The sequence below is a fragment of the Phascolarctos cinereus genome, unplaced genomic scaffold, assembly GCF_003287225.1.
Source record: "Phascolarctos cinereus isolate Bilbo 61053 unplaced genomic scaffold, phaCin_HiC Scaffold_3;HRSCAF=262, whole genome shotgun sequence".
NCBI lineage: Eukaryota > Metazoa > Chordata > Mammalia > Diprotodontia > Phascolarctidae > Phascolarctos > Phascolarctos cinereus.
The window spans coordinates 121,996,149-122,017,676 of NW_027555736.1; positions in this window are offsets into that span (position 1 = coordinate 121,996,149).

Sequence of the window (21,528 nt, forward strand, 5' to 3'; positions counted from 1 at the left end):
ATCCTCCATGTCTTCTGACACAAAAAGGATAAAATACAAAAAGAATGCAGATTTTCTACAAATTAAGATCTACTACTTTTATTCTATTTTTCAAAATGGCATGTCAGGCACTTAATGTAATCAGATTCCAATTCTATGAAGACTGTAATGAATTTGGCCTGAGAGAGTGAGTTTAGCATCACAACCTAAAAAGGATAGTTAGCTATAGTTTATGATAGTTCATTTATGCTGTCATCAGCATAAATACACAGTCTTGGAAATTTTCCCATCATTCTGGGTTACTCTTTAAGGCTAAGGGGCAAATATTGACTGAATAAAATACAGAAGGTCAACTCTGCCACAGGCAAGAGGCCTTTGCTTAGGCAGCCATGAGAAATCAACTGCAGTCTTTCTTCTTTCCAAATGAGACCAACTGCTCTTGGGAGAATCTCTTTCAGTCAGAAAGAAGACTGAACTCTGAACAGACTTAGATGGTTCATTTTCAAATGTTATCTGTAAAGATGGACATGGCATGGTTTGCATAGTAGGTCCCTAAGATAGAAATACTGTACTAATTAGGTAAATGCCTTAGGCCCTGCCAGGGCCAGCTTGGTAGAGTAAATAGAAAGCAATTCTCAAATCTCTACTCTGGCTGATCAAACAACTATGACACAGAAGAGTAATAAATTGCCCCCAAAGAGGGAGCAGTAAAAAAAAGATAGAAACCACGGAGATAGAACAAACCCGTTTTAAAGAAACTGCCAGGCATAACCAATAATAAAGAAATAAAAGCTCTTGTCATTGTTCACTGGGAAAATAAATAATATCTCTCGAAACAAAGATCAAGTTTCTCATTTGCACTTTCTGTTGTTCGTTTTATCTTGGTACAATAGAAATGAAGCATGGGGATGACATGTTTCCTTGTTGGTTGTAACTGTATGTTTCCTGTGGAGAAATCTCCCCATCCCTCTAACAGTTTTTTTCCCCTTTGCATTATTCCCACTGAATGACAGTAACCTGTTTCTTTTACAGATGTATCAGAACATGGCAAAGGGGAAGAATAACAGTCCAGAGCAGAAGCAACAACAGCCACCAAAGCAAGAAAAAGTTGCTATATTGAAAGAAAGGGAAAAACAATCTAACCAGGCACCAGAAGGGAGTTAGAAAGCTATTTTCTCTCATTTAACCGATGATGATTTTTAAAAAAAAATATTTAATGGATGGTGGGAGGGGGGAAGATAGGTTTGCTAGATTTATTCTGGCTTAGGAAAAGCCCAGAGTGTTCTGCAAAGAAGGGGAGAAGGCAAACAAGGTTGCTTGAAGATAGAAAATCCTTTTTGGAAGAGCAAATATTTGCCATCTGATGAGAGCAAATCGTTGTTGCCAGAATCTAAAACGGTGCTGGGTGTATCAGAAAACAAGGCCTTTTAATGCCATTCTTTGTTATGTCCCATTTTCTACAGCAGCTGGTTAAAAATATATTCCGTAACAGGGAGAAAGGCTCCAAGAACACAGGAAGAAGAGCAATTGACAGGAAAGACACACAGAAGGATGCTTAAGTGGAAAAAAAAGAGTGAATGAAAAATGGGAGAGTTCTCTCAAAAGGAGAATAAGGTTACTTTAATTCATGTGGGGTGGCAAATTGGTACATTTACCCGATATGGCTACTGAAAGCATTTTACAAATAGTCACTGAAATAAGGGGAAAAATGCTTGAGTAGTCTAAGTTTATATCCATGAATCATCATGAAATATTAGAAGTGATAAAGCTTAAAGGGGGCCTTAAAGACTGACCAGTTTAGAGGATCTTCACCTTTCTTGTGTCATGTATCCTTTTGGCAGTTTGGTAATGTCTATGGACTCCTCAGCATAACCGGTTTGCATGCACTAAGGAAAATAATTATGCTGAAATCATTATTAAAATATATTTTAAATTCATGGATGCCAAGCTAGGAATTCCTGACTTTAGTCCAATCCCCTCATTTAACAGATGGGAAAGTTGAGGTCCAAAGAGATACAGTGATTTGTCCAAGGTTACCTAAGACAGCATCATTCTCTCTCTCCACTTCTCCCAGATACCTTTAATGAAAATAACCCTGAATACCATTTACAGACAATAAGCATTTGTGAATCTGATCATTGTTCCAGTCAGGGATAATGCTAATGTTGCAGGCAAAGGATAAATCTATGCATGTAATGAAACTTTTTTTAAAATTCAATTTTATTTTATTTTCAGTTTCAAATTACCTCCTTCCCTTCTCCCACACATTGTGAAGGCAAGGAAAAGCAAAACCAATTACAAATAAGTATTTTGCACAAAACAAATCCTTGCATTACCCGTGTCCAAAAAACAGGAAAGAAAAAGAAAAAAATACCACAAAATATGTTTCATTCTGCACTCTAAGGCCAGCAGCTCTCCATCTAGAGGTGGATAGTATGTTTTATCATAAGTCCTTTAGGAGTATGATAGCGTTAGTCAACATTACTAAGTCTAAGTTACTAAATTGCTAAGGCCAGGAGAAAGGCCTTTGTCAATGAAGGAAATTCACTTTGTATAACATATGATTATGTAATATAAATGAAAAATAAAGTATAGAATATGATATTATAAAAGAGCAAAAGAAATATCAATGCAACTCAATATAATCTATTTAGAAAAAAACAACTTAATCATCAATGGAAAAAGGATTTTAATTAAAGGCGAGTCATGTGATTGATTCCTTCAGAAACACAAAATTAAATGAGCAGATATTCCAAATAAGATAAAAGCAGAGAGATTAATAAGCACAATTTGTAAGAAAAAATTAAGAAATGAAATTAATTGTCTCATATTTCTAGTGCAAGACAAAGTATTAGTTGTTCTTTTGCTATTGCTGTTTTAAAGTACTGAAAGTTTGAGAAGGACTACAGAAGGATCATTCTGGGACAAAAGGATCTAAATGGTAAAAAAATGGGTCTAATGGTAACTTAATAAGAAAAGAAAGTCAAGAAGAACTGAATTAATATTATATCAATGCAAACCAACATAGTGTGAGAGACAGGGGAGAGTGTAGAAACAAGCAGGAGGTAAGAAACAGGGATGATTTGAATGAACCCTCCAATCTGACATAGATGTGAGCTGAGAATCAATGATCAGTGTTTTAATTTACTCAAGAAGTATGGAGGGAAGAGTGTGTAAGAGCAGGGGACTGGTAAGTTTGAGATGTGGTGAAGGCAAGGGGAAAACAAACAAGGGGGTGGTATTGAAACACATATTCTTGAAGAGAAGTGAGCAACCTGGGATTTCATATTGAATTTTACTTAGAGACAATGGGCAACTTATTCAATCATGTTATCTCACCATAACTCCTTGAATTATGTCCCAAGTCTAGGTGTCAAGATATATTGGCTCTAGGGATTGCCAGGACCCAGAGTAGAAGAGGCTAAGTGGGGATAAACACACAGAAGTAGGATATACTGACCTTGGAAGAGGTTGATAATAAAGGCAGAATGTAGGGTGAGGCCTCCATTAGGATACAGAACAAACTCCCACCAAATTACTCTGCCTTATTCATGAACATGAATGTAAATCAGGTTTTCAGACAAAACTGTAACATTTTGCTAAGAGTGTTGTAACTAGTAGAGAAATTGATGACTCTACACTAGATTTCTGTGTAACAAAGGAGAATTGGAACAAGAGCTTTGGAGGACACAGACATTCTTCATTTCTGTCTTAACAGAGGACTTGGGAATTTCTAAATTATCTTTGGGACCAACTCCAGGAAAAAAGAGGGGGGGAAATGGAAGCAGAAAACATGTAAGCAAAGTCAACACCTCAAATGTGATCTTTATTTCCAGTTTGCCCCACTAGGAACTAAAGGGAATTTCCTCTTGAGTGCAAACAGGACCTCTCTTGGATGAATGATACCTGAGCTTACTCTTGCACATTTTCTGGTATATCCTAATCTATAGAATCGATTTCCCTTTTTATTTCTGCTTGGATAAATGAGTTTACTCGCTATTCACTATTTTGAATGGTCTTTCCTAAAACCTGTCAAGGGACCAAGCCAGTAGGTGTAAGTTTGGGGTTTTCTCCATGCTTAATAGTGCCAAAGAAATGACTTTTTGAACCAAAACACTGTGTGTTTCTAGGTCAGAGATGTTTGACTTTCTGGCAGATGCATATAATTCTAGTCTGGTACTTTCTCCTTCTGTGTCTCTCTCTGACTCTATCTCTGTCTCTCTCTGTCTCTGTGTCTCTCTGTCTGTCTCTCTCTCTTTCTGTCTGTCTGTCTCTGTCTCTATCTCCATCTCTGTCTCTGTCTTTGTCTCCCTCTGTCTCTCTATGTCTCTGTGTCTCCATCATCTCTGTCTCTCTGTCTGTCTCTTTCTCTCTCTCTCTTGCTCATCAGTTTTGTGTGTCCTTCTCCTGTTTAAGAAAGGAATAACAGTATTCTTAGAAACAAGAGGGCAAGATTCCAGGGATAACTACCCATACCTTCCCTTTGAAATGAATGTTTATATGTTTAGATATCTTATGTGGATATAAATTATGTGGGCAGTGTATGCCTTAGATATATTTGTAGAAGTGATGTATAGGAAATATGCCCACAAAAGTAATGACAAAGAAAAATAAAGAGAAATAATAATGAGGAGAGATCTATTAATGCATTAATATAATACCAGGATAAAGAATGGAGATAAAGTTTTATCTTTTAAAATAAAAAAAAATAAACTTTATTACGTATTTATTTTTAAACTTTTTTTTTTTTGATGAGGCAATTGGGGTTAAGTGACTTGCTCAGAGTCACACAGCTAGTGAGTGCTATGTGTCTCAGGCTGCATTTGAACTCAGGTCCTCCTGACTCCAGGGCTGGTTCTCTATCCCCTGCACCACCTAGCTGCCCCCAACATTCTTTCTTTTTGATTTGAGTTTTGAATTTTCTCTCTCCTTTCCACCCCTCCTCTATCCACTTAGAAGACCAGAAAAATGATATTAATTACATATGTGAAGTTATACAAAAACTAGTTCCATATTATATACATACACATACATATATGTGTATGTACAGAGAGAGAAGAGAGAGAGAGAGAGAGAGAGAGAGAGAGAGAGAGAGAGAGAGAGAGAGAGAGAGAGAGAAATTATACTTCAATTTGCATGCAGAATTCATCAGTTCTCTCTCTGGAGGTGAATAGTACTTTTTTCATCATGAGTCCTTGGAAATTGTCTTGGACCATTGTATTGATCAGAGTAACCAAATCTTTCACATTTGATCATCATTATCATATTGTTGTTACTATGCACAATGATCTCCCTATTCTTCTCATTTCACTTTGTGTCAGTTCATAAAATGTCTTACTATGTATTTTTCCTCTGAACCCCACCACCATCATTTCTTGTAGCACAATAGTACTCCATCACAATCATATGTTATAATTTGTTCAGCTGTTCCCTAACCTCAATTTCCAAATCTTTTCCACCACAAAAGAGTTGCTATAAATATTTTTGTACATATAAGTCCTTTTCCTTTTCCTTTGGTCTCTTTGGGGACCAATCCTACAAACTTTTGTTTTGAGAAATTATACTTACAATGATAGAAAAAAGAGAATAAAAAAATAATGCATTGATATGAATGTATTAGAGAATTTAATTTAGAAAAGCTTCAATAGGGATAGAAATGAGGAAGGAGATGAAATCTAATGAGTACTTGTTGGGAAAGGGCAACACAAATGATTGTTACTCAACTTAAGGTGTTGTAAAGAGAATGGTGTGGGGCAGGAAAAGTTTGACTTATCTGTGATAGACGTAGTGAAGAAATGATCAAAAGTAGTATGGAGGACAAGTGAACAAAAAGGAAAAAAAGGAAAGAATGAAATTAAATTTAAGTAAACTCAAAGAATTTGAAATAAGTCATATAAACAGGAGTGATTCTCCAAAGCTTTAGAGAAGCATCAATATAAATAAACTGTCAGTGTAATTTGCTCTGATTACATTTGATATGATCACTCAAAAGAGGAAGGGGAAATCAATGCAATAGAAATAAATGAAGGAAAACATAAATCTAATAATTATAACTTTAAATGTAAATGGATTAATCCTCCATATTAAAATGAAAGAGAAGAGCAGAGTAGCTATCAAAACTGAACAATTTGCTGCATACAAAGAAAGCTGGAGTTACAATGAGACCATGACTAGGCAAAACTAACAACCTTACTGTCAAAAGAAATTAAAAAGGAAGGCATATTATTGTTAAAAGCACAATTTTAAAGGTACCATAAGCAGTGAAACTATATCAGTAATATAACGTATAGGCACCAAGTGGCCTAAAATCTAAATTCATAAGTGGCTGAGCTAATTAATTTTTAAAAAGACACAAATAATAAGCAATTTTAGCAAATTTCATCATTTTTCTCTCCAAGATGAATGAATTTAATAGAAATATTTTTTAAAAAAGGAAAATATAGAACTGACTGAACAGCCTATTAGAAAAGTTACATTTCATGAATACACGATCTCTTTATGGTGGGAAGGCTGAAAAATAGTTTTTCAACATCACACTAAAAAAAAAAACTAGATCCATAATGAAATTATGAATAAATGTTAAAAATGAGATTTAAAACAAGCTCTACAAAACAATGCAATACCAATTTTAATTATTATAAGAGAGAGAAATGGAGGAGAGATGAACATGTAGATTAAGTTATGATATTCTAAACAGAAAGTGGTTACAGTTGGCTAAAGAAAAAAAAATAGAGTGTAAATACATAAGCAATTATAACAATGAATAAATGCTCAAAATTTAAGTATGTAACTAAAATAGTTTTCAGCTGAAAATGAATTTATTTGAAATCATATATTAAAACTTTTATATGGGAGATTAATTAACTGAACATGGATTAAAAAAAGAAAAGCTAGAAAACTAAAAAATAGTGAAGGATCCAGGTTGATTGAGACTATCAATCTACCCATCCCACTTAAAGTAACTAACTAAATGCTCTAGCCACAATGTCTTTATTGGGTATGAACACCCCTATTGAATTAGTCAGTCCTTTAAAGGTATTAAAATTATGTATAACTTATTTTTGTGCAACTTTTTCTCTAAAGGAGAAAACAGCTCCAGCCAAGTCCTTGAGAGAGTTGTTTGGGAAAGAGAGACAACCTATGTACCTGCCCCCCGCACCACACACACTCACACACACACACACACACACACACACACACACTTTGACCAGAAGACTACACTGTAAATGTTAGAGTTTGAAAGTATTTGGATTTCTCATCGTCATACTAGTAGCACCCCCTGGAAAATCAGTGAATAGCAGCAATATCAGCATCGAGGCAAAACAAAAAACAAACAAACTAACAAAAAACAATAAAGCAAAACAAAAAATCATGACACATTGAAAAGCTTCTTTAGGTGTCTCAGGATCCCAGATGAAAGTTATGCCATGTCTAAGGGGAAACTCATAAGAACTTTGTGAAAGCAGAAAAGGACTTCGGGGGGGGTGGGGAAAGAAAAAGAAAAACTTCAGGAACTATGAGTTAGACCTTTTGCCACCTGTACAATAAGCTTGAGTCCATCTTCTGGCTATATTCTTATGGAGGAGAATGTTTCCCAGACTTCTGTGAGAATTTTTTTTTTTTGAATTGTGTTTACTATGCCACCTGCGTGGTATAGTAGTACAATAATAAAAGCTAATTATATATGGATGACTAATTGATTTAGACTAACAATGGGAAAAAGAAAAATCATGGAGGTATTATAAAGATATTCTCAATCCCTCAGGGCTACTGCTAGACCCAAGATGAGACATGTAGTAGCTGCCCTTTGGTTCCCCAACTTACCAATGTAAGTGCAAATTGGCCAAGTAACTTTGGATAATATATTATATTAGTAACCCCAAGAAAGAATAACTGAGAAAATTTTGAAAATTGTAGGAGAAATAGATATAAAAGGAAAGAAAAAAAACCATAGCAAATAACCAGAGTAAGTGCTAAAAGCTTTTAAAACTGCTAAACATTTAGCTAACTTGATTAATAGAGAGAGAGAGAGAGAGAGAGAGAGAGAGAGAGAGAGAGAGATTATAAAAAATAAAAAGAAGTGAATCAGTTTAACTAACAATGAACAATAGGGAAAAAGAAGAATTTTCAAATACTAGCTTACAATTATGTGCTGACAAAACTAAGAAATGAAAGGAAATGTCTGATTTCTTATGAAAATGTAAAATACTGAAATTATCACAAAAAGTATCTTAAGCAACTTAATTTCAAAAAAGGTAAAGTCAATAAGTTCTTTAAAAAAAACTACCAAAGAATGACAAATAATGAATTCCATCATATTTTAAATATCAATTATTACCTATGCTATACAAATTATTATCAATAATTGGAAAATGAAACATTAGATTGAATTACTTTTCTAGAACAGAATTTCCATTCCAATGTATAAAACAAAGGCAGGAAAGGGAATTGTAGACTAATTAAAATAATGAATATTGATGCAAATTTAAAAAAATAAAATACAAGCAAAATCACTAAATCAAACTTTAAAAAAATTAGTATGACCAAGTCAGATTTATACAAGGAAATCAAGTGTGGTTCAATATTAGGAAAGTAGTCAGCAAAATTTTATCCTTTAAGCGTAGCATGAAAGATAGAGGAATGGCCTTGGAGTGAGGAAGGCTTTTGTTCAAACACTAAATCTAACACATACTGACAGTGGGACTTTGGGCAAGTTTCTTGAACTTTTGGTAGCCTAGAAACTTTTAAAGTTGCTAAGTTGCAGAGAAGGCATGGATCTTCCTTAATAGAGAAAGTTCCTGACCTAGAGACAGTGATATCAACAAAATCACGTGGCCTGTGTTCTCCCCAAAATGGACAAAGAGCACATACTTGTATTAAAAGATGTGAAAAGTCCTTGATGAAATATAATATTGATTTTTGATTAAAAAAACTAAAAAGAAAACATACATTCAGAAGGTCTTATTTGACATAGTAAAAACTATAGTTGCCAAACTAAAAGCTGCCTCCATTTGTAATAGAGGAAATACTAAAAGCTTTCCAAATAAATGTTCCATCTATCCAAAATTATTTAGCATGATTTTAGAATACCAGTGATAACAATAATAAAATATAAAAACATTGAAGTCATAATCTAGAAAACAAGAAAGGTGCATATTACATTGTTTTACTTAGAAAATTCTAGACAGTAGATGAAGAATCACAAAATGATTATTAACTTTAGTAATATAACAGGATAGAAAATAAACTGTGTACGACAACCAGCATTTCTATGCAGCAATGATAAAATCAAGGGAGATATAACATAAAGAAAAAATTCTGTTCAAAATTTCAACATAATAACGTATCTTTGAGTCACCCTGACAAGACATAATCAAGATATACATATAATCACAAATCACTTTATAGAAACGCTGAAACATCTAAATAATTGGAAGGATAGTAATAGCTTATAAATGAGTTGTCTCCATAAAAACACTGTGTAATGAACAGATTCAATGCTATATTAATCATATAACAAAAGTAGTACTATACAAGACAAGATAAATAATGACAAAATTTAAAGGTCTATAATATGAAGGAAAATAGAAAAGAAAGATGCAGACAGACACAGACAGAAGGACAGAGAGACAGGGACAAAAACAAAGAGAGAGAGGGGGAGAGAAAGAGAGAGAGAGAGAGAGAGAGAGAGAGAGAGAGAGAGAGAGAGAGATGAAAAGGGAATAGAACTTCTAAAGTTCAAATTATATCATAAAGCAGTAATTATATTATCTATGTAGTATTGGTTGAATGTTTCATTTAAATAGAAAAACAAGAATTAGAAATAAATTATATATACATACATATACAGATGTATATGTATATATGTATCTATATATCTGTATATATGTATGCACGTGTATATTGTGTGCATGTGTGTGTGTGTGCATTGTCCAGCTATGGATCATGGTAAAAAAAAAAGAATAGAAAGATCTACTTACCCCAAGTATATCTAGAGGAATTTTTTTTAATTTTTATCAAATAACTCCTGGAGTTGATAATAAAAGGGAAAACAATTTTCACTGCAAAAGATATGTTATTTTGCAAGAACAAAAACAATGCTGATAGGATTAGAAGAGAAAGTCTGAATTGGGAAAAAATAATCTTTGCGACAAAGATCTCTGATAAAAATGTTATAGCCTAGGTATATAACCAAGAAAAAAAATAAAAAAAATGTAAGACCAAGGTCCACTCTCCAAGAGATAATTTGGTCAAATGATATGAATATATAATTTTTTAAATAAATTGTCATCTATTAAAGATTATTTACAATCACAAATATGATAAATTAAAATTAAAAAACCCTCAAGTTTCATATTGCTCAGCAAGTTGGCTTACGTGAAAAAGATAGGCATGGTGAATAGGTTCCAGGAAGATAGACACAATAATGCAAAGTTAGTCAAGCTGGGAATTTTTCCAATGATTCTGGAAAACAAATTAGGTAAATGATAAAAAAAAAAAGCTGGAATATACCCTATGTCATTTATCTCATTGATCCTACCTCTAGTCATTTACCCCAAAAAGACCCAACTCAGAAAGATACATTACATTCATACATACAAAAATATTCATAGAGACACTTCTTTTGCATCAGCAAGCCTGAGGGAAAATGGATGACTATAAATTGGGGAAGTCTGAACAAATTGTTCCACTAATGTAATTGATATTATTGTACTATAAAGAATGATAAATGTGAGAAATTCAGGAAAAGAAAAGAAAACAACAATGAAAAGACATGAACTGAAGCAGTGTAAAGTAAGCAAAAAAAAAGGACATGAATATACATAATTACTATAATGGTGTAAATTTAAAGAATAATAATATTAAGAATAGTACTCTGGGAGTCTAATTTTGGATCTGGAGAAGAGATAAAGAAATCTTCCTTCTCCTACACTTTTTTTTTGTCAGGCAGTCAGAGTTAAGTGACTTGCCCAGAGTTACACAGCTAGTGAGTGTTATATGCCTGAGGTCAGTTTTGAACTCAGGTCCTCCTGACTCCAAAGTTGTTGCTATATCCATTGTGTCATCTAGCTGCCCCTCCTGTTTTTTTGGTATAGAGTTGAGCAAGTGTAGTGTGGTCTTGCTTAACTTATTTTCTTTGTCATAAAGGAGTATGGGTGAAATGTGGGGTCACGTCTAAAAAAGACTGATTTCAGAATAAATGTATAAATAAAGATTATTGTTTTAATATGAATGAAATGATAATTTCTATAAAATTAATCATGTAGTTAACCTAATATCTCTGTGAATTCCTTAAGGACCCAATGTATTTCTTAGAATGTTATTGTTTTGGTGGTTGTTGTTAGTACGCAGTATCATGCTGGGCACATGAAAATTCGTAGAATTTAATTAATTTTCATAAATTTTCTATGGAACACACAATGGAATAATTAATGAGGACTAGGCTGAAAATTAGGTGACTTGGGTTCCAATTAAGCAATTTCACAGAAAACAACCTATGGGACCTTGAGTAACACACATGTTTACCTCTGCCTGAGTTTTGCTGTCTATAAAATGTATATTTCAATATATGGATTATCTACATAGTAGGGACATTATGAATATAAAATTTAAAAGATGATGGAATCACTCCAAAAAAACAAGGGTACAATGTAGACACAAGTCATTGTTATTACAGCAACTGAATCTAAAAATAATGAATCTTTTCATTTACATTGATTTATATATAAGAGGTTTTCTTCAAAATTTGCTTTTTATTCAAAAAAAATCCTACTACATTTGAAAAGTTTTGGCAAAGATGAATCATTAGGTACTAATGAAGTTATTATTCACTAATGTTATCATAGAATTAAAGGCATAGAAGAAGCTTTAGAGTACATGAAAAGCTCAAATACTCTGATTTTATGCTTGAAGAAATTAAGGCATATAGAATAGAATAGAATAGAATAGAATAGAATAGAATAGAATAGAATAAAATAGAATAGAATAGAATAGAATAGAATAGAATAGAATAGAATAGAATGGAATAGAATAGAATAGAATAGACTTGTCAAGGACCCACAGCATCAAAACAAATTTGAATTCAGATTTTAGATCAAATAAACTAAAATGGATTGTAAATATCATCCAATCTACCCCCTCATTTTACAGGAAACTGAGGGCAAAAAGTTGAAATGACTTGCATTAAATGCAAAATGAATAACTAGTCCAGTTGGAATTTTAGCCCTATCTACTTCTTCTGCTCAGCAATGTATGTACTGGAAGGGAGTATTCTGCAATACACCCCTATTTCATATCACTTCTATTCTTCCTCCTTTGATCCTTACCCAGATGTTCTCCAAAATTTTTTTCTTCAAAATTCCTGAATTTCCACATATGATTATATTTTTCATTATAAAGAGCTACCCTGACTACCTTTTTATCTATTCTGTTCCCACTTTTATAATCGCATGAGTCCCATTGCATTGTCTTGGTTATATTTACAAGATAGAGTTTGCTTTCTTGCCTTGTGATATCTAGTTCACCTTATTTCTTCTGCACTTTTCACATTTGTGCATAGACGTCTGAAATTAAGGATTTCATTGCTGATACACACACATATACATCCATATGTATGTGTGTAAACACACACATGCACCCACATATATTTCTCCTAGAAATTAATCTCCTCTACTGATAGTCTTCTTCCTATGTTGTACCTTGTGACCATTAAAAAAAAGTTCAAAAGATATTATTTCTGGGTAATTTAATCATTTTATTAGTAAGGTCAGCAGGTTATTAATAAAAAAGATGGTCATTTGGCATCTCTTTTAGACCAAAGGCAATCATGGCAGTGGGGCTCACAGTTTATATTCCTTTTGGAATAGTAGGTGTTCAATGAAGGGCTGAAAGTAACATCATGTCACCTCTGGACAGAGAAACCATCGCATACTCCAACCACCCACAGCTTTGGGCCATCTACTCAAAGAATGAATACCCCACCTAAACTTGAGCAGAACACAATGGGATTCCCCACATTGGATTAAATTCCTTGTAACATTGTGTGGGGCCTGAATAGATCAATGAGAGTTATTGCAATCTCATTATCAATAATGTCCTTCAAGAAACTGAACTTTAAAAAAAAAAAAGAAACTGAACTTTTAAAAATAAGGATTTTGGAAGATGGAGGAGAGCTCTGAATCCCCCCCTCCCAAGATATTGGTTATTAATAATCATTTCTCTCAACCTGATGTCTCAGTGATATCTATCTAACAGATACTTCTGCCAATTTTCCTTCTCCCCTTCTATTTTCAGTGTAAAACTTGCCTGAGCAGATCTGCAAAATTCAATCAAATAAAATTTGACTTGAACTCATTAGGCCACTCATATGTCAAGCCAAGATATTATTTTTCTTTTATTTTGAACTGTGATCCAAAAAGCCAAACTCCATTCTCTTGAACTCTATCTTGTTAATCAACCCCTTTTCAAATCCCTTTTTTTTCCTCTAATGAAGCTCCTACCTACAAATAGCAACAGTCCTGGAAATATTACCTTTGCTCCAAATGCTTCAAGTCTTTTTGCCCAAGACTTCATAATTTGTAACAATGCTTCCTATGTTGTTTCTGGCAGTATAGTTTATGTCCACATGAATCACTGAGAGTCAGTATTGGCCATCAGATTTGACACATCTTGAAAGGCTCTCCGTCAGATATTGTATCACAGATCCCAGAATATAACATATTTCTATTATGCATGTCAGGGTGACAAATGTCTATCTCAGTGACTGCAGGTAGTCACCACCCATAATTTCTTGTGAAACTAGAGGAAGCTAAGTGGCAAGATTAGGAAGATTTTAATTTGAATCCTACTTCAGATGCTTATATCTATATGACTCTGAGTGAATCTTTCAGACTCAGTTTCCTGTAAATGGGGCATGCAATTTATACCTAACTCTCAGAGTTGTTGTGACATTTAAATAGCTTACTGTATAGAAAGTATAGAAAGTACTTTGCAAGCCTTAAAGCACTATATACCTGGTAGCTATTACTATCAGCTTTTATTATTTACCTGTGACTCAATGCATACAAATTCTAGGTTTATACAGAGCAGGTTAAATACTGAGTGCATCTCCAAAAATCATATCCATTTTTCTTGTTTTCCATAAAAACCTCAAAATATAACTTGTATCTAGTTCTGCATTGGTAAAAATATTCAGATCCTACTTGAGCACTCAACATTATAATAACATAAATTAATTAAAAGTCTGCCTTTATTTATCCCAAACAAAATGGAAAACAACAGCAAAAAATTTACAATTCTTCCTTTCCTTCATTGAATCTTCCCTTCCTCACCCACCACAACACCAAGAGATCTGTCCAGTTCCACAGGTTAATAGTGCCACATAACTCTGACTCTCCACAAAATAGAAATAAATTTGAGGTTGCTAGAAAGTCAATCTCTTACTGTCTCATGAATCTCACTGTCAAGTGGGGGACCTATACAAGCCTCAAGTCTCGTGGCACAAAGAAATTTGGGGTCTCTCCACATTTCCTAAAGCTCTTACAGGAAACGAACCTGGGTTACCAGTAGAGGAGCTATTTTCTTTTTTAACATTGCCCTAACTCACTCATGACTGAGAAAGAGGACAAACTGCAAGGTTTTTTGTCCTTCTGTATTGTGACCTAAGTCTCTTATTGCTCCTCTAGATCCAGGGTCATGTGTTCAATACTTTTCTCTCCAAAACACTGACCTTGTTCAGAAACTGTCCCATGTTAAAAAAAATATATATATTAGCTCTAGAACTTCACATTATTTAAGAAATTCTTAAATGTTGCTCCTGTATTTTGATCCCTTCACACTAAGGATTCCAAGGGAATCCTTATCCTAAGAATAAGGCTCTGCACACAACCAGGTTTTCTTTCAGTCTCAGGACCCATGTTTTATCTTAGTTCTGTTATGGTTAACCAACTTGTACTCAAATCTCTTTGGATTTTTCTCAAGGACCAACTTTATACCTCAAACTCCCTTTTAAGATCCAAATTAAAGAGATGGGTATTATCCTCAGTGGCCTAAGCCAGCCAAATCATCCCCAGTTGTTAAAGTTTAATCACTCATCCTCAATGAGGTATGAATAATTTGAAAAGTATCCAGGGATAGAAGTTATTTTCAGTGTTGTTGGTGAATTTTTAATGGTCAAGCTCCCAGTATTCATGGCAAGATGGAGTCAAATATAATAAATTTTCCAATAACTTTTTTTTAAATTGATAACTGTATGTCAAAATATTGGGTTTATTTGCTAATCATGTGTATGTTGTTCCATGCATTTAAAAACATATTTTTTCATCGTAAAATGAAGAGGTTGGACAAGATGGCTTCTGAAGACCCTTCCAGCACTAGATCTATAATGATGTGAGCCCATGGAAAGATAATAGTATTAGAGGACTATAATCTGTTTTTCTACAGAGAGATCCTGAATAAACTACAATTTCTTTCCTCATTCACATACTATTCAGGACTAGCCTCCATCTCCAAATTTTTTTCCCAATAAGCCTTGGAGCATAAGTGATAAATCTGCTTCAGATTGTGAGTTTTGGTCCATGGAAGTAATCAAAAGTCATGTTACTTCTTGTCATTCTATCATTGTAATAAATATAACAATAACACCTTAATTAATCTGTACAGTTCTTAAGAGCCAATCATAATAACTTCCCTAAATTGACTGTTGCATGGAAATATTTTATTGTCTGAGGACACATTTTCATTTAAGTTATTAAAGTCCAATTATGCATGTTTCTTCTAAAGAATGCCAAGCACTTGAAAGGGACATATTGTGTTCATCTTTGCCTATGCCTTAAAGGAAGTGACTTCCTCCATTTTGAAAGTAAACTGCAAAAAAAACCAAAATATGACACTGACAGAACAGTATAGTTATTTACACAAATTTAAATTGTAGAATTGCAGGGCAAAGGATAGGTTGTGAATCTTTAGTCCTGGGTTAATATACTCAGCTTCTAGTTACAGAAATATTACTGGGCTTCTATTAAATGCCAGTTTTGACACAGTGAGTGGTTAAATTAGTTTTCTAGTTTTCTGTGAAATATACCCTAAGACCTTCTGAAATGAATTCGTAGGTTTGTTCTTAAAAATCACCATGGTCAGCATTAGCTCTCTAACTTGATAAGCAGATTACAGACCAAGTAGTTGGGTAGAAAATGTCAGAAAATGTAATATGATGGGAATGTGCTGGACTTGGATTCAGGAGATTTGAGTTAAAGTCTTTCTGAAGGTCAGTATTTTTATCTTTAAAACAGAATTAATAGAGACTTCCGCTTCCAGGAGCCAAGATGGCGTAGTGAAAAGGTAGTCACTTTCACTCTCCCCTATCAACCTTTGAAAACCCAGAAAATATCACCCCAGAAAAAAAAAAAAAACCTGGAACACCTGAACTAGAAGAAAGATGGTACAGCAGCCCAGCAAATGGGTCTCTCAGTGCCTCAGCAAAAATAAGGGAGGCAGAACTACAAGGGGGCCCAGGCAGATAAGTACCCTACTGCATTCATCTGAAAGGGGGTGAAGAAAACAACCTAAAGGCTTCCTAAAGCCCCAGCCTTGCTGATTCCAACCCAACACCAAGTGAGCTGTCGGAGCCCTGCAGCCTCCAATTGTGAAGAAATCCTGAAGCCCAGGTGGTAGAACAAGGAAACATCAACACCTGGACCTCCCAGTGCCTCAGTGAGGGTAGTGGGAGGAGGGGGAAGAGGAGGGCGGGACCGGTGGAAACCAGCTCAGAAAACCACCAGGTACCTCAGCACTATACCTCAAAGGAATCTCCCAGTGCATTAGCAGAAATGAGGGAGACAACACTGCAGCAGCCCCAGGCAGATAAACACCCTGCAGCACCCATCTAAAAGGGGCTGAAGAAAGCTAAAGGAAAGGAAAATCAGGCAACCTAGAATTACCTGAAAGTTCCAGCCTTGCTGATTCCAGCTCAACACGAGGTAAGCTGCCACAACCCTACAGCTTCCAATTGCCAAAATAAAAGGCCCCAGCACTCAAAGCCAGTGACCAAGACCTAGGCTCCCAACACAAGAAGCTTGGGTCAGTACCCTCTGTTCACCACCAGGAGAGCTCAATCTCTTTAAAGGCCAGGAAATAAAGAAACACCACGAGTAAAAAAAAAACATACCATAGATTCATATTATGAAAAGAGTGAAGATCAAGGCAGAAATTCTGAAGAGGACAACATTGTCAACAAACCCACATCTGCAACAATAAAAGGGAATGTGAACTGGTCTCAAGCCCAAAAAGCCTTCTTAGAAAAGCTCAAGAAGGATTTTAATAGTCAAATGAGAGAGGTAGAAGTGTCCTTCAAAAATACAATTGGCCAATTGGAAAAAAAATACACTAAAGAAAACAAGTCCCTAGAAAACACAATTGGCCAATTGAAGAAGGAAGTACAAAAACTAACAGAAGAAACCCATCTGTTAAAAACTAGAATTGTACAAATGGAAACTAAATGTCTCTATGACTGAGCAAGAATCAGTCAAACAGAAACAAAAAAATGAAAAAATTGATGAAAATGCAAAATACTTCAATAGTAAAACAACCTACCTGGAAAATCGACTCAGGAGACACAATTTAAAAATTATTGGACTACCTGAAAATCATGATGAAAAAAGAGCCTGGACAGTATCTTTCAGGAAATCATACAGGAAAACTACCCAGAAGTCCTAGAACCAGAAGGGAAAATAACCGTAGAAAGAATTCACTGATCACCACCTGAAAGAGATCCCAAATTGACAATGCCAAGGAATATAATAGCAAAATTACAAAATTACCAGATGAAATAGGTGCTGCAAGCAGCCAGAAAGAAACAATTTAAATATCATGGAACCACAGTCAGGATTACACAGGTTCTTGCAGCTTCTACATTGAAAGACCACAGGGTGTGGAACATGATATTCCCTAAGCCAAAGGAGCTTGCAATGCAGCCAAGGATCAACTACCCAGCAAAAATGAGCATCATTTTTCAAGGGAGGAGGTAGATACTGAAAGTTAAAAAAAAAAGCTGAAAAAATGAGCAAACAACCAAAAAAAGAACATGACTATAGAAAGTAACTATTGTTAACAGGGAAGATTAAAACAAAAACTCAGAAAATAGCAAAGTGAAAACTATTACACACAAAGCCTCAAAGAAAACTGTGAATTGGTCTCAGGCCCAAAAAATGAAATCCTGGAAAATCTCAAATAGAATCAACAGGGATTTGTGCTCACTGGTGCCTTCCTGAAATTGAACCAAACATCCATGTGGTTAATTTTACAAAAATTAAGAAGGTGTGCCTAATGCACCTCTGTATCATAAAAGGGCACTTATCATAGATATAGATATGGAAGGAATTTCAGAAGCCATATGGCCCAACCCACTGATTCTGATGAGTGAGAAAGAGAGGCCCAGGGCAGTGAAGTGACTTAGGTCAGACAGATAGAAAGTTGTGTCCAGAGAGGATTCTCAAGATTTTCCCCCACAAAAGTGATGAAATGGCACCTCAGGGCAAAGAGCAATAAATTAAATAAGAGTAGGGGTAGAACAGGGGTCCTCCTGGAACAACTGGAGAAGATATGAAGAAAAATCCCAGGAGGAGGTTTCTTCCCTGTGAAGAGTAAACATCTCCAGGCTAGGTTCCTCTTAAACAACAAGTGGCAATCTGGGTTATTTGGGTTGAGAGTCTACCTCAGCCCAAATCCCAGGAACTTTTACCCCCAGGACAGTGAGGGGAGTTGGTCATCTCAGTTCGGGAAGAATGAGGAATCTCTGCTGATAAGGAACACCAGACTCAGCTGTACTATGGAGGTTTGGCAGGAGGTGAGAAGGAACCAACACATACCTAGTGAATGCAAAGAAGTGGGGCAGGGATGCTGCAGGCTGTGGGCACTTAAGTAGACTGGAGGTCTCTGTTTCTATTCCAGGCCAGAGGGGAGAACTTAAGAAGGATTTGAGGCCAGAGACACCATCCCCAATACCCTAGGACTAGAGGTAATTACAAAAATTAAGGTACTGCAAATTAAAAAAATGCTCAGGCAAAGGAGAAAGAATCCAACCACATAGAGTTACTATGGAAATAGAGAATAACAGGGTTTGTCTTCAAAGGAGGATGCTGAAGCAAAGGAACCCTCTTCTACACCAAAGAGTAATGCCAAATGGACACCTGCTCAAAAAGAATTCATAAAAGAACTTAAAAATCTTCAAAATAAAATAAGAGAGATTGAAGAAAAACTTAAAAAAAAAGATGTACAATCCAAGAAAAACAAGATTATGAAAAGAAAGCAAACCAATTAGAAAAGGAGATCCAGAATCTTAAGGAAGAACATGACTCCTTAAAAATCAGAATTAGGCAAGGGGAAGCCAGCAAAGCTATAACAGATCAAGAATAATAAAACAAAATATAAAGAATAACAAAAAAAATACAAGAGAATATTAAATATCTCATAAGAAAAACAATTGATCTGGAGAACAAATCAAGAAGAGAAAACTTAAGAATAATTATACTACCTGAAAGCTATGATAAAAAAAAGAATCTTGATACAATAACATAAGAAATGATTAAAGAAAAAATGCCCTAAGGCATTAGAACAAGAGGGGAAAATAGAAATATAAAAAATCCAGTAATCACCAAGTAAAAGGGATCCTGTGAGGGAAACCCACAGGAATATTATAGTTAAATTCTGAAACCTCCAGCTCAAGGATAAAATATTATGAGCAACAACAACAACAAAATTAATTATGGTGATGCCACAATTAGAATTACATGAGATCTAGCAGTGGTGATACACTACATAGGTCTTGGAACACTATATGTCAAAGAGCAAAAGAATGGGGGTTCTGGCTGAAAATATATCCAGCAAAGCTAAGCATAATCATGAATGAAAAAAAAAAAAGGACATTTAATGAATTGTCAGATTTTAAAGATCTTGTTTAAAAAAAAAACTGAACTTAATAAAAGATTTGACATACAAGAGCCAAGAGAAATATAAGGTACATACCAAAGACTAATTACAAGGGACTCAATAAGGACAGACTGTTTACCTTTTATGTATGTAAAATGTAAAACGAGTCTTAAGACAGTCTTTAGTAATTTTGTAGTTTGTAAGAAAGTTTAGGGTAGACCTGAGTATGATATGACTTTAAAAAGTAAAACCATTTAGGAGCAGCCAAAAAGAGTAATTACCTTATACAAACGAGGTGTGAGAGGAAGAATCAATACAAAGGAATTAGATGGGGAGGAGGGCTGTTAGTTTTAGAAACCTACAGGAATGGGTTCAAGAGGGAACAATACCTATACACCTAGAAGAATATAAAAGTCTTATAAATTAAGAAAGAAATAAAATGCTAAGGGGATAGGGATGGAGGAGAGGATTAGGAAGGGATCTGTAGAGGTGAAGGGGAGGGAACAGGTCAAAGGGGTATAGAAAGGTGTTTAGATTTATGGGAATAGGAGGAATAGGGAGGGATTCCTGGAGGGTGGGGTAGGTTAAATAATAGGAGTGCAAGGTAGCAGGTAGAAGTAAAAGTAAGGGAGTCAGCGATAGGAAATAAGAGATACGCACAAAAATAAAAATAAAGGTCAGGAGTAGAATTTGTCAGGGAAAGTATATGTCTACATATGTATATCCACATGTATGCTTATATATGTATATGTGTATGTATATATTTATATATAAATATATTTGTGCTTAATTATAGCCTTCTAACAGATGGGAGAAGGAAGAAGGGAAAAGAACAAAGTAAAACCTGCACAGCAGAGAACAAAAGAAAACTTACAAGAAAGCAAAGAAAAGATGGGCAGCTCTCAACATAATACATAGTATTTATTATATAGGCTTTCCTGAAACAGAAATGCATTGTTATATATTTTGAGTCCTCTCTTATGTTCTACTGTGCACATGACATACTTTTTCTTATTTTGTATTTAAGCTTCAATATTTAACTTTGTGATATGTTTCTGTTTTTCTTTTCTCTATTGAATATTTAAGTAATAGTATTTAAGCCTAAAATTAAAAAAAAATTAAAAAAGAAAGCAGTGTTCAAACTGGGGAAATTATGTTGCTCAAGGTTCACGATATTAAGTAGTCTCATCTTTCATCATTTATTCTGTATATCTTCTTATCAACCACTGTTAACTGCCATGTTTTTGAATTCATTGCTTTAGCAACCATATATGCTTACCTCTTTTTTAACCCTTTTAGCAGTGGTTGGACCTTGGATCCTTCACCCCATAGCTTTATGTATGTCTTTGGCTCTGAGTATTTGGAACTTTTGTCTTTTTCCACATTGCCAAAGATGAAACCTACTATGATAGATAATTTATATCCTCTGACTCACATCCCCTGGGCCTGTGCTTGAACAGGAACAGATAATACCAAGACTCAGATATACTTAGTTATATGTTGAGAACAAAATATTATTGATGTCAATTTGTAGTATTATTATGACTACACTTGTCAATAGTGCTCATTACTAATCATTTACCAAAATAAACTACCTCAGTAAGTTTTACCATTTTGAATTAATTG